Raw genomic sequence first — 14,146 nt, 5'->3', positions numbered from 1 at the left:
ACTGTTTTTCACCTTTATTGTATTGTATTTATTAATTGTTTATTAATTGTTTATTGTGTATTTTATATAACTTTATTTTTTATTTTTAGCATCCACTCCCCCTCTCCCTCCAGAGAGCCTTTGCTCTTTGGTTCAGGCTGCATTTCTAAATAAGAATTTGTTCTTAATTGCTTGCCTGGGTAAATAAAGGTTAAAAAAAAAAAATGGAGCCAACAGAACCACATCATCTGCATAAAGCAGGGATGCAATTCTGAGGTCCTCAAACCGGACCCCTTCCTTCCCTCAGTCGCTGAATTACTGTATTACTGTGTAATCAGTTACTTATTACACTACTTTTGTGTTACCATCACCAAAATGATCTCAGAAGAACTGACGCTGATGTTAACTGGATGAGGCTCATGTTGTTTCACAGAAGCATCATTTTGAATTCAGTGCTGCAGGTCTGACCCATTCATGTGTTCACATACAGTGGTTACACCTTTATATTAAAATGAAAAAATGATAAAGAACAACTAAATAGCTGAGACCTTTTAAAATATATGAATCTCCTTGGACGCAGGGAGGGTCAGTCAGAGGATCAAAGTCTGATCATTATGAGATATGGATAAATATTTGTGGGCCTATCTCCGCCGCTCTCAAGCAGCCTTAGGACGCAAAAGCAGAACAGGATACTGTGAAGGTATATGCATAGAAGCAAACTAAACACGATAACGCACAGTACGGCATGGCCCAGCAGTGCGGATCACTGCCACTCGTCTATGATGTAGTCTATAGTGACAACACATTCTCACTCTGACCTCGTCACATATCGACGATTGGTCATGGACTTCCCAGTTCAGATACGACGTGCACGATACCCTGGGTGCGTTGGTTGCTGACGTTGGTACGTTTTGTGACCAATCCATCACCGAAACTTTTGGTCTTTATACTACTTCCTGCTTTACTCCAGTTAGTGCATTGGTTACATGATCGCAGCCTACCTTATGTAGGTTATACAAGAATATTGATGAATTACTTATGTAGGCATACGTACAAACAGTGCATGAGAGCAGCTGCTGATGTCTTCAAATTGCTCGTTTTGTCCAAACAGTGCAAAGACTGAAGTAAACCAACAAATATTCACATTGAAGAAGCTGGAATTACTCGAAGTGGCATTTCTTTCTAAGAAAACTGAACTGAACAATCAATCAATTATCAAAATTGTCCCTTCAGTTGTTATATTTTGTAGGAACCTGTTAGATTATTAGCTGCCACAAGCACCACTGCCCAAAGTAAAAGGAGGAAAAGCAAAGGAAATCAATATAAAAGCACCGTCTGAAGAGAAGTAAAACTGCCTTGGAACGCCACTGCAGTAAAATGGCTCCTGCAGACCTGTACATGGTGACTTACTGCTTCTCTCAGACACCTGATCCATTTTCTTGTGAGGTTCATCTCAGGACCAGCAGAAAGAAAGATGACCATTATGAATGAGAAGGTTTTGAGGTTGCCGGCACAACATGGCTCAGGGGAACAGTAATTACACTGACTAATCAATATCCCTGCAGCCACTTCTTTTACACCGGCCCAGGTCCTCTAAAATCCTGAAAGTGCAAATGAAATCTTGAAGCTTGGGGAGTTCTCTGTCTCCTGTACTTAATCTTCATCACACTTTATTCTCTGGGAAGTTTCCCGTTCACACTAATCATCGTGCTCAGTCCCTCGGGTACTGCAGATTCAAGGTGGAAATGGAGCTGTCCTCACTTCAGAAGTGTTTGATTAAATCCGCTCTCAGACTGTTAAAGTCTTCTCACACAGGGGAAATCAGGTCTATTGACGTGACAACAGAACAGGTTGATCACACAGCTCCAGTTAAGGGCCGGCGGACTGCACTCTCTGAAGAATCCCCTCTTAAAAACCCATCGACTTAAACCAGAACAGCTGAGCAGCTACTCCATGCTGATCAGAGGCCGAGGCATGTTTCTCATTAGGACTCTACCCGGGGCTGAGATGCATCTGGAGGCTTAGGGACGTGGCTCTGCGGGGGGCTCAGTGCCCAGGAAGCTGAACTATCTGTGCTCCACTGAGTCCTCTTAATAATTCATCAAGAGTCGGTGCACCTGAAACAACAGCGCTGGGAGATAAAGGGTGCTGCCAGCTCTACTAGACAGCAAACATATCACTGTTTCACATGAGAGGAAGGAGGACGCATTCAGGCATCTATAATGAAAGTGAGCAGCCCAGTCGCCAGAAGAAAATGTTTAGGCGTTGTACTGCAGATACGTTACATTTGTACGTTTCATACGTATAATATCAACGTTTCTAATGTGCTGTGGTATATGAGCTGAATTTGTTATTTGGATGGTGGTGCATTGCTGTGTTTCCAGCAACTTTAAATCACTGAACACTGGTGTTCTTTAGCGACACATCACGGTACAGTGAATAATGCCACAGAAAGTTTTTACCAAGAAATTGAGGTGGTTCCTGCGAGGATAATGCCCATAAAGAAACACAAGTTTCAACGTATCCGCAGCATAATAATGTACAAATTAATAACAAATTACAAAAAGCTGCAGACCACTGTTCAAGACCAACAAACAGGTCATCACTCTGTTTCCAGCTGCTTTTCAGCCTCAAACACGGGTGTTTTTTTGCAACATGTCACTGCTTTTCTTGCTGATATAGTGGCATGGAAAGGGGTTGTTTTTTTTACTGACACATCACAGCTTTTTAAGCAGGAATTAGCCCCTAAAACTTTATGATCTTGTCCTAACCATAACAAAGAAGTTTTGTGCCTTAACATAACCAAACATTACTCACAGCACTGTTGGAACATAACGAAATGTTAAGTTTCAAAGTGTACGTATTGGCAAACTAATTACAAACAACATGCAAACAAGCTGCAGATTTGAGACCACCAAACAACATAACTGGTTGTTTTTTACTAACATTTCCTGCAACTTTTCAGTCAACGAATGTGGGTGTTTTTTAGCTGTCACTATTATTTCAAGAGGGACAGTTGCAAGAAAAGTAGATGTTTCTTGCCAAGACATCACTGCTTGTCCAGCGGTGACTGTGCCCCCGAAACTTGGTGTTTTAAGCCAAAAAATGATCTTTTTCTAACCCATGACCAAGAGGTTTTTGTGCCTAAACATAACCACACTTTAACCATAGTGTTGTTGAAACATAAAGAAACATCGAGTTTCAATGTATCTGCAACATAATAACATACAAATTATAAACAACACGCAAACACGCTGCAGACGCTGTTTTTAGGGACCTGTTGCTGTTTTTCAAGCAATGCAAAGTGATTGCTTTTTACTGAGACTTGCTGAGTTTCCAGCCAGAATTGGGCCATGAAAAAGTGAGTATCTTGAACCAAAACATGATCAAAAGCAAGAAGTTTTTGTGCCTAAACATAACGACAGCATTGTTGAAACATAAAGAAATGTAAAGCTTCAACAAATCCTCTACATCGCCATGTGCAATTCACAAACAAGACACAAACCAGCTGCAGACCACTGTTAGAGACCAACAAACAATAAAACCAGTTGTTCTTTAGTGTGTCATCGCTGTATATTCGGCGACTTTTTCGGCACCAAATGTGGATAATTTTTTTAGCAACCTGTTGCTGTGTTTCCTGCCGGGATAGTGGCACAAAAAACAATTTTCTTTTGAGACATTGCTGCTTTTCCAGCGGGGATTGTGCCTCCAAAACCAGGTACTTTTACCCACACATGATCTTTTACTAACCATAACCATGTCTTTTTTATCCATACACCTAACCACACATTAAAACCACTGTGTTGAATCTGCTACGTGCAAATGTAACATATCCAGAGTTTGCAGAAATCTACAATGCCAACATTTTTTCTGGTAACTGAGTTGATGTGAGCGCTACTTAAGGTTTGATGTTGAAAGGTATGCCTGAATGGGAAATCGATGGCTGACAGGCAGCACCAGGATGAAGCCTTAAAGAAATTCCCCCATTGTGCACATTGAGATGCTAAAAGTTCATTCATGAGGCTGAGTCCTGACCTGTCAGTGTTGCTATGAGGACAGAATCCAGAAGTACATTTGGCAGAAATTACCAGCTTATATAATGACAAATGTCTCTTTGTCAGAAGATTTTAGTTGGCTGAAATAACAAGTAAACACTTCAAGCACATTTTGTTAATATAAAAGACAGAGTGCAAGACAAAGTCGATTATGAAACAACTGAAAGTGAAGCAGTCCAGACTCGCTCCCTGTGTCTCTAAATAACTTATAATAAGACTGTACCTTCCACCAGCATCTGAAGTAATGATGTGTAACAGCACTGATTGCACAAGAAACAGGAACATTTCATCCTTTTAGAACAGAGCAGCGCAGGCACTCGCACATAAACACTGGATGGAGATGGAGAGAGTTTTCTTTGGCTTTGTTTGCCCTTGTATGGTCAGTCTCACTGTCTGCAGCCTTACCTTCACATCCAGTTCCCACAGCGACTCTCCACCTGGTTACAGCCGGTCCTGCGCTGCGTCGGTCCCCCAGAGGCTCCTACAGAGTCCCCGACATCGCTGCTGGACACCCACTGAGGAGACGTGGAGGAGGACAGAGAAGGGGAGGAGGAGGAGGAGAAGAAGTGGAGTCCAGGCAGCCAGTACATCACTGCAAGTAGTGAGCAGTGGGAGAGGAGAGAAATGAGGCAGAGGGGAGTGACAGTGAGGGGAGGAGGGTGAGGAGGGGGAGGGATTGATCTGTGGGTGGAAAGAGGTGAAGTAGAGAGGAAAAGGATCAAAGAAATAAAAGAGATAAGGAAAAGAGTAAAGACAGGAATAAGGACAAACTGATGGAGTCTGACAGGGAATAAAAAGTGATAATGTTTTAGGCTGTGGTCCAACTTCACATTCACACTGGAAAAGAGACACCATGAATATACACAGCAGTGAGTATGTAAGTAATGCTTGAGTGTGTTGGTACGATGCAACACACAGAGAGATCTGCTGAGAAGCTGCTCACAGCTGAATAAAAACTGAGAAAGAAAGACATTGCATTTAAAATCAAAGTAGTAGTTTAACAATAATAAATCAGCTGACCGAAAAGCCATCACTTATTACACCGACACAATATATACTATACATATCTTTAAGTCTCAAACAAATGTTCATATACACACTGGCTTTCATAACTCTTTTTATTTGTTAATCTTATTTCTGAATATTTTTTGTGTTTTACACATTTTCATTATCTTTTTAAAACTATGCGACAACGTGTTGGAAAAATCAAACTTTTTATTGAAGTTGCAGCTTTTGAAAGTTGCAGTTTTACTGACATATGATGGTACGCGCTTTGTAACATTTCCCAGTTTTTTCATCAAATATATGAGTATTGTTTTTGTAAGTAATCATACAACAGCATAATGGGGCCATTTTAGGTAAAAAAATAAATAAATAAATGTAAAAACAAAATATAAAAATAGGTTGTTGGAGGAGGGTGGTAATAGTCCAATACAAAACCCAGAACTTCTGAGATTGAAGTGTTTAATTTATGAGATAAAAACTCAGATTTTGCCTTAGATTATAAAGTCATACTTTTTCTAGAAAAAAATCGGAATTTTTTTGGTCAGGACACCACATCACTTCACTTTGTAAGGTTGGATCACTGTCATCACACCACAGATGCTGCAGCATTCATACTTTATTTTATGATTTACTAATAACACGTAATTAAGTCATATTTTGTATCAAAATCAAACCAGGAATGTATTTATTTACATAAGATATTTATCAGTCCCTCCAGGATGTTGTGATGAAATTCAGCCAATACCCCTGAATTCTGCACAACCTTGCAATTTTGCACTTTACCACAAATTTGACTTTTTAAAATGGTTTAAGTCTCATTTCATTGCAGAGCTGCACACAGTCGATCAGCTCAACCTCTCCTCTCTGTTTATTATGTAACTACTGCTACAATGACACAACTAACTGTTAGCATCACAAAGCTAACGTTACCCAACAGTTTTTGACAGGTTTAACAACAGAGTTGAGCCATTTTGGTGTCGGTGTGAGATTAACAGCTTGGTGTCGGATGATAACCACTGCTGCAGGGGCCTCTGCCCGAGCAGCATAATCCTACAAGAATGGATGAGATCATGTTGCCTTGTGTGTTAGCTCGTGCTAACTGAGCAGAGAGAGCAGGAGGAGAGCGGCCTACAGTGATGGTCCTTCAGTGCTGCTTTAAACGGCATCAACAAACTGCTGAACCCTCCCCCGACCGTAACACATAAATATTAATGCTGCAGGAAACACTGAATACTCCTGATAATGTGCTTCAAGACAGCATCACAATTGTTTATGCATTTTTTACTTGCCCCTACAATTTCATTGCAAAATACACCTTTAAACATTGAAACATGCATTACAGTTTTTCAATCAATCAATTTTATTTCAGACTCAGTTCAGTCCATAAAAACACACAACTACAAGAAACAGTAACAACAATCAGACACCAGGATAAAATAAATAAATAAATAAATGCTGCTGTGAAATTAGGCATCTCAGCCCCAAAAACAGCTCATGGTATCCAGGAGGAACTGATTTATCAGAGTATATATTTGGGCATGTACACATCTACCCTCTCCTCACTTGTTGTTACCCTCCAGGAACTATCAACAGGTGTGTGAGCCTTCTGGGAATTACTTTGCCTAAACACTCTGTCGAGGAGAATAGGCAGAGGTAAGTTTGTGCATGACACAGACAGATTTCAATTTACTATTACAATTATCTTAGCATGAGTCTCACATTACACTCCTCAGTTTGCAAATATTTTGACTCATATATCAATGCACAGTATTTGCTCGTTGACAGGCTACAATCAATGAGGCGGAACAGCCGAGCGTCCCGCTGTGAAACACCAGAATCAAGAAAACCGCAATACACAGTCAGTCAATTAATACATTTGTTAAAATCCCACAGGTTTATTATATATAATACGCTGAATAATACGTGTGAATCTGTGCATGACTCAGCTATTTTTGTCTGGTGATACTTTTTACTATGAACCACAAATGTGGTAACAGTGATCCATTGTTACACCAGTATAGGTTCAACATGTGTTCCAGGTTAGAAATGTGATGTCACTACTACTTTTACAAGTTTTTTTCTCATAGATTTGTGATTTTAATCTCAGAGAATTTCAGATTTTCTTGCAAATGTTTGACTTTATAATCTCAAAGAATATTCAAGTTTGTTATTCTGATTTTGTGAATTTTGTCTTTTGAATTTATCACTTTAATCTCAGAGAATATTTGTGTTTTTATCTCATAAATTTACGACTTCAATTAAAAAAATGATCTGAAGGTTATATTACAATTCTACAAAAAAACACTCATATTACATTAACACATAGCATAGTGTTTAGGATGGTCCCTGGACACAGTGTTGGTGTGGGCTGCGGTCTGCATCAGGTCACTGAGGTCTCAGGTGGATTAAAAACACACTTGTTTTTGTCAGTGCAGAGGACAGTGCATTGACCTTCATTGATCCCATTAAGATTTAACCTAATCTCAACCAAACAATAAAGTTACCATGTGGGGATCAAGTTTTTGTCCTCAACTAGAGGGTGTGTCCCCGTAATGTACTGTGTGAACAGATAACCTCACAACGTATTAGTACAAGAACTCACACACACACACACACACACAGGAACCAAAGAGTAATGTCACACAGCAGCAGCAGCAGCAGCAGCTTCCTAATTTCTTGCATGTATTCTTAACAGCGGTTGAAACTAACACAATTACAAGTGAGAGAATCACTGAGGTCAGCCGTCGTGGGAGCCGAGATGTTTTGTACAAGACAAATGTGTCCTTAATTTAGCTAAAGCCTTTAAGAGAATACATCGCACGACTGCAAATTGTTGACGATAGCAAAGCTCCAAAGCAAACAGTGCATTAAAGGAGCAGATTTGAAGAACTAATTCATCCAGCAGTTCACTCTGTTGACGAACCAAACCTGAAGCCTACGTGAGCTCGCTGCGCTCCAATTTGGCTCCCCGCTCCCTGCAGCTGCATATCATTTTATGTGTTTGTTTGGCATACAGCGTTTCACCTCTGACTCTACGCTGCAGCAGGGGTCAGTCAGGCAAATAACGAACCCCAGCAGCCAGCAATCATGCAGAGACATGACCCGCTATCGATCAGGCCTGTTAGATTAGAGGCTGATGATGCAGAGGGAATAATAAGCATCAGGGTGGATATGAGGGGTTAAGCTTAATGGATCCAGCTTAATGATTCTGATGCAGTGGTTGATATTCATCACCACGGTCAAGAGAAATCTTCCTTTTATGGACAAGAGTCACCCTGGAGAACGTGTCGAGCGTGTCGCTGAGGCCTGCACAGATAACATGTTTGTTATCGTGTATGTTTTGTTTTTTCATTATTTTTTGCATAGTTTTGTTATGTTTGTCTAGGTGAGGTTTCTGTAATGGGTTTCTACCTCACCTGCACATGCTATGTATGACTATATTACTTCTATGTTCTGCTTTCTTATTTCATATGTGCAAATAAATGAAATGAAATGAAATGATACAATATGGTGCCTAGTGCTGTGAAAACAACACGCTAATTGAACATGCTTATATCTTTGGTGACTGAACGTACCAGTTTGTACCTGTTTACCATGAACACGAGCCGTGTTCACTCTCACGACAGCGTTTAACAGCAGCACACCAGCATGGTTAGTGCTAATTGCAGTCCAGACACACAGCTTCCGGTGCAGCTGAGGACAGTTCGTACGGATATTTAAAGGACTTTTAACAAATCAGTACAAACGCCAACAGAAAAATCTCACATTTATGCAAACTGTGCCGCTGGGTCTGTAAGAACAAGTCCGAACGTCAACCACATCAAAATTTAATGTGAAACAACACATCAAATCGAAGAATCTGATCAGTCCTGGAAATATTTGCCAGTGAATTATGATCACATGAACAAAAGGTCAGACCATGACCTCACTGCTGCAAAGTCCGGGGCTTTTTTTTTCATCATTGTTTTCTCTAAATTGTGTTCTCTGCAGAACTAAAATCATAATGCATCTTTCGGTTACAGCTACTGCAATGAAGCCAACTTGGAAGCATAAAATTTTATATGTGTGCACTATGACACGAGAGGGCAGTGGCAGCCCTTGGATACCTGGGATATTTGGTGCCCTAGACGAGCCCCTTGCCCCCTCCCCCAAAAAAACATGTAGTTTGCTGCAGCTCAACAGTCAAAGTAACTAAACATGTTGTACATGTGTTATAATAATCAAAGAAATCAATAATCACAAAAAAAATTACAAATTCACTTGTTCAGAAGAATGAACAATAAAATATGTCAGTGCACAATAATAACTAATGTACAAATTAACTTTCTAATTAAACTAGGGATGCACTGATTTAAAAATTCTGGGCCTATAACGATACCAATGTTTAAAATTTGGCAAAAAAAATTGTTTCACAATTTCGCCAGTAGCCGATACCATATTTTTATATTGGCGTTTCTTTTGTTTGAACAGTTTTAAAGTGATTCAGTCCTTCAGTACACGACCTTTGAATGAGCCCAAATTCAGTAATACACATTTATGAAACAACCTTTAACAGAACCTTCTTTCACATGAAAAACATTTTTTTTTAAAAATAAATAAACAAAAATAAACAAAAAGCCATTTTGCTATGTATGATACATCATAATTCCCTCTGTAATATCTATTTCAAAGTGCTGTGAAGACATCAACAAATTTCTTCAGTTTCAAACAGCTGATTTATTCAAGTTTCTCGCCAAGAGCTACATTTTACAAGATTACATTGAACGCATCATGTTAGAATTTACCTTCGCCCAGTACTCATTCTTACTGAATAGAGCTTGAACGCTTCCCAATGTAAATCTGTAAATCAATGCAACCTCTGTGAGCTGTTAATTGATTACTATGCCAATCTTACAAAGGAGGACCACAGTTGTTTGTTTTGCTATGGAAGCTAACGTTAGCTAATGTGCTAAAAAGTTAGCGTTCCAGAGAAATCCAATATTCCTCTTAATCCCTCCCCAGTTTCTGATGAGGTGGACATGATAACCCTTAATACACATAACCTTATTCATCCCTACAACAGGAAATACTTTTTCCCTAACCTGATATGAAGTGTGCGCTGCACATGTGAGCATTTTTGATGATGGCCTCCGTCCAGTCCTTTGGTCTTATCACATTTAACCATAGTTGTCTTTGTTTTTGTTGACGGGCAGTGGCGGCTGGTTTTGAGCCATGACTCCTTCTATTCTGGCTCCCAATAACACAACAAGACAAACACATGTTAACACTGCTATGGAGCCTACAGCCCTGTGGGGGAGAGGCAGGTTTTGCCCTCAGCTAACAAACTGTCTTCATTGTGACGTCGGCCCTAAAAGGGTCGATATGTGTAATTCATTTAGTTTGGGATGTGCGTAGTGGCAGTCCTTGGGGGCTGGGGATGGATGGGTGGGAGGAGGATCTACTTTGCAAAAATATCTCAGAGCAGCTCATTAAAAAACAAAAGAAGTTAACGTGAACTAGTTCATTTTAATCTGTGTGAACTGATCTCTGATTGAGCTCTTGCGAAGTGTAAACTTGCACAACACTGATAGTACACTTACCTGCAAGTCAGTTTTTGTTTGCCGATCATTTGTACTTTCAAAATAAAACCAGCCGTATCTTTTACATTCTGCTCCTCTGCAGGTCAAGAAAACATATTTCAAACTCCCGTTCCAGAGAATCTTCTTGAAAGTTGACCAAAACGGAAAAAACACAACCTCAAATATTTACTAGACTGGAGTAAATGTACTTAGTCGCTTCCCGCCACTGATTACATAATTGTGGACGTACACCAGGAGGTCGTTTTCAGACACATAATGACCATCTCTTCAGAGGATGTATAACTCATGAAGCCAATTTCACGCATGACTTAAAGTCAGTTTCTATCTGCCTACATTCAGCTCGTCCCCCACAAACAACTGCCACTGAAAAACAAATCTTTCACTGCAGCTGGAGCGCTGCCGGAGGGGGGGGGGGGGTGAAAGGAAGAGCTAATGGAGCTGCTGCAGTGAGATAAACTGATGCTGAGGCAGAGTTCTTCTCACAGGTCACCTCAGCCTGGACGCCTGCCATAACCTCAGCTCTCCAAACTGTCCCTCTGTGCAGCTCTCGAGCAATAAGAGTCCCTGCGACTGTAACATGAGCAGCTCTCCAGACCAACACTGTCATTTTATCTCCTCTCAGACACACACTCATCATGACTTCATGCTCTGATGTGCCAAGATAATCCTGCCAAAAAATCTCTGAATCTTTGTTTTTGATTCATGCTTTTAATACTTCACTCACTGATGCTTCTTAAAAGGTTTTAGTTCCTTGTAGTTGTATTTAGGGTTTTTTGCATGTTTACTGGTATTTTCTGTTTCACTAGTGCAAAATGCACAGCGTCTAATGCATGTGATTATAACTTTAACTTTTTTAAGTACAAGAATAACTTGGTTACGGTTAACTAAAAATACCCGCTTTTGTCGCCCAAATGTGGCTGGAAATGTCACAGCGTCCTGTTAAAAATACCCACTTTTGTTGCTACAAACACAGCTGGGAATGACCTGTATTTGTTGCTACGAATTGGGCTGTAAATGTTCCAACGTCTTGTTAAAAAATGGTCGCTTTTGTTGGCACAAACACAGCTGGAAATGTCCCAATGTCTTTTTAAGATACTCGCTTTAGCCACCACAAACGCAGCTGGAAATGTTCTGACATCTCGTCAAAAAATAGCAGCTTCTGTTGCTGCAAATAGAGCTGGAAATATTTCACTGTCTTATTAGAAAATAGCTGCATTTGTCACTACAAACATGGCTGGAAATGTCCCAGTGTCTTGTTACAAATACCCAGTTTTGTTGCCACAAACGCAGCTGGAAATGTCCTGACATCTTGTTAAAAAATACCTGTATTTGTTGCCACAAATTGGGCTGTAAATGTTCCAATTTCTTGTTAAAAAAATACCTGCTTTTGTCACCACAAACATGGCAAGAAATGTCCCCACATCAAAAACACAAAATACCCAGTTTGGTCACTACAAAAAAGGCTGAAACTGTCCTGACATCTCGTCAAAAAATACCAGCTTTTGTTGCTGCAAATAGAGCTGAATATATCAATGTCTTGTTAAAAAAATAGCTGCATTTGTCGCTACAAACATGGATGGAAATGTTCTGGCATCTTGTTAAAAAATACTCACTTTCATTGCCACAAATAGAGCTGGAAATGTCCAACAACTCAAATAAAAATTGGCCACTTTTGTCGCAACAAAACTGAAAAATCCTCGTTATGTTGTGTTCTCACAGTTATGTCTGAAAACGTTTTGATATCTCGTTTAAAAGTACCTGTTTTAGTTGCCAAAACACAACTAGAAATGACATCTTGTCGCCACAAACACGGCTGGATTGTTCTTGACATCTTTTCAAAAAATACCTGGTTTTGTTGCCACAAATACGGCTGGAAATGTGTTTTTAAAAAAAAGTGCTTTTGTTAAGCCAAATTGAGCTGCAAATGTCCAACTTCTCATTAAAATGCCCACTTTTGTAACCATAAAACTGTCTGGAAATGTCCAAACACCTCATTAAAAATACATGCTTTTGTCACCACACACACAGCTGGAAACGTACTGGCATCTCATTAAAAATACTCGTTTTTGTCGCTACAAACACAGCCAGAAAGGCCCAACATCTTGTGGTACCTGGTTTGGTCACCACAGACAAGTATGGAAATGTCCTGACATCTCATTAAAAATACCTGCTTTTGTTGCCAACAATAGGGCTGGAAATGTTTCGATGTCATGTTAAAAAATTGCTGTATTTGTCGCCAAAAACATGGCTTGAAATGTCCAGACACCTCATTAAAAATACCTGCTTTTGTCATTGCAAACACAGATGGAAAATTACCTGTGTCTCCTTAAAAATCCTCGTTTTTGTTGCCACACCCAGCCAGAAATGTCCCGGCGTTTTGTTCAAGTTTGGTTTTGTTGCTGCAAATAGGGCTGGAAATATTTTGATATGCTGTTTAAAAATGCTCACTTTTATAGCCACAAGCACAGCTGGAAATGTCTTGAAGTCTTGTTAAATACATCCACTTTTGTTGTTCGTCACTCTCGTGCAGTGCTCTGCTGCTGTCTTGTTGCTTATCAGTCACGGCGTCCACCATCACCTCCTCCTCCTGATGAGAAACTCAGCCCATACATGTAATCTGAACTACGTCATTTTAGAAACATTGATATGACACGTCTGTTTTTTTGCAGAAACAATGCCAACATGTTATCCTGGTCCCTGAGCTCGGTATCGATCAGCACCTGCAGGACCGTCAGATTGGATGCAGCTTGCTGTGGTGGTGACTGCAGCAGTAACCAACCAGTTACTGTGTCCTGCTGTGAAATATCTTTATCTTGTTGACTGATATCACATTTCTGTGTTATTTGTTCAAATCATACCAAAGCAGTGACTCCGTCTGGAACAAATGCTTCATTATTCACTCAATTAAATCTGCCTTTGACTTATTTTAGTAAAACAAACAAGCACGGATGGCTGCGTGGTTACCTCAGTCATGTGAAACAATGATTAAAGAGCATCAGTTAGCATTCAATCTACTGAAGTGGACACAATCGAAACACATTAACACAGAGATTTAAACTCATAATAGATAACAATAAAAACTGTCAGGATGTGGGAGAGGCCACGGATAATTTACTGTTGGGAGAATGTGCAGGATTTAATTAAGATAATTTAATTAATGTCTGATTAGAAGGTTCCTCTTAACTCTGTATCTTCCTGTCAATCTCAGACCTTTATGAGGAATTTATTATCTTTACTCACTGTTTGTCTCATTGAAGGAAAAATAGCTTTACTGGAAAAAAGGTAGAAAGCTGAAGAATTTCTGTGTGGGATAACATATTGTCTTGTTTATTACTGTTTTAAAATTTACCAAAAATTTACATAAAATACGGTACAACTTGGCACACTAAACATATTCTCTGGAAATCTATGATGGTAAATCATTTACTGGAAAACAGCCTGATGTTGTGTTCACACCAAATTACATGTAAAGTCAATGTAAAGACGTGATTAGACACAAATTCCTGCCGGGCAGCGTAAAAGATGCAA

General features: G+C 39.7%; 1 protein-coding gene and 1 long non-coding RNA gene across 2 annotated transcripts in view; one reads left to right on the top strand and one right to left on the bottom strand.

Annotated features, from left to right (window-relative positions):
* gpr142 (G protein-coupled receptor 142) overlaps positions 1 to 4,616 on the bottom strand; it is a 17,609-nt gene extending 12,993 nt beyond the window's left edge. Inside the window, exon 1 of the mRNA XM_050059475.1 lies at positions 4,440 to 4,616. The gene's annotated coding sequence lies outside the window, so the exon portion shown is untranslated. The remainder of the gene's footprint in view (positions 1 to 4,439) is intronic.
* LOC126399508 (uncharacterized) overlaps positions 1 to 13,836 on the top strand; it is a 44,244-nt gene extending 30,408 nt beyond the window's left edge. Inside the window, exon 6 of the long non-coding RNA XR_007570905.1 lies at positions 13,288 to 13,836. This is a non-coding gene — a long non-coding RNA (uncharacterized LOC126399508). The remainder of the gene's footprint in view (positions 1 to 13,287) is intronic.
* The last annotated feature ends 310 nt before the right edge of the window (positions 13,837 to 14,146 follow it).

This window comes from Epinephelus moara, chromosome 13, assembly GCF_006386435.1.
Source record: "Epinephelus moara isolate mb chromosome 13, YSFRI_EMoa_1.0, whole genome shotgun sequence".
In the NCBI taxonomy this organism is placed as follows: domain Eukaryota; kingdom Metazoa; phylum Chordata; class Actinopteri; order Perciformes; family Serranidae; genus Epinephelus; species Epinephelus moara.
Note: the sequence above shows the minus strand (reverse complement) of the source record. Positions and strands in the feature narration are given on the sequence as shown.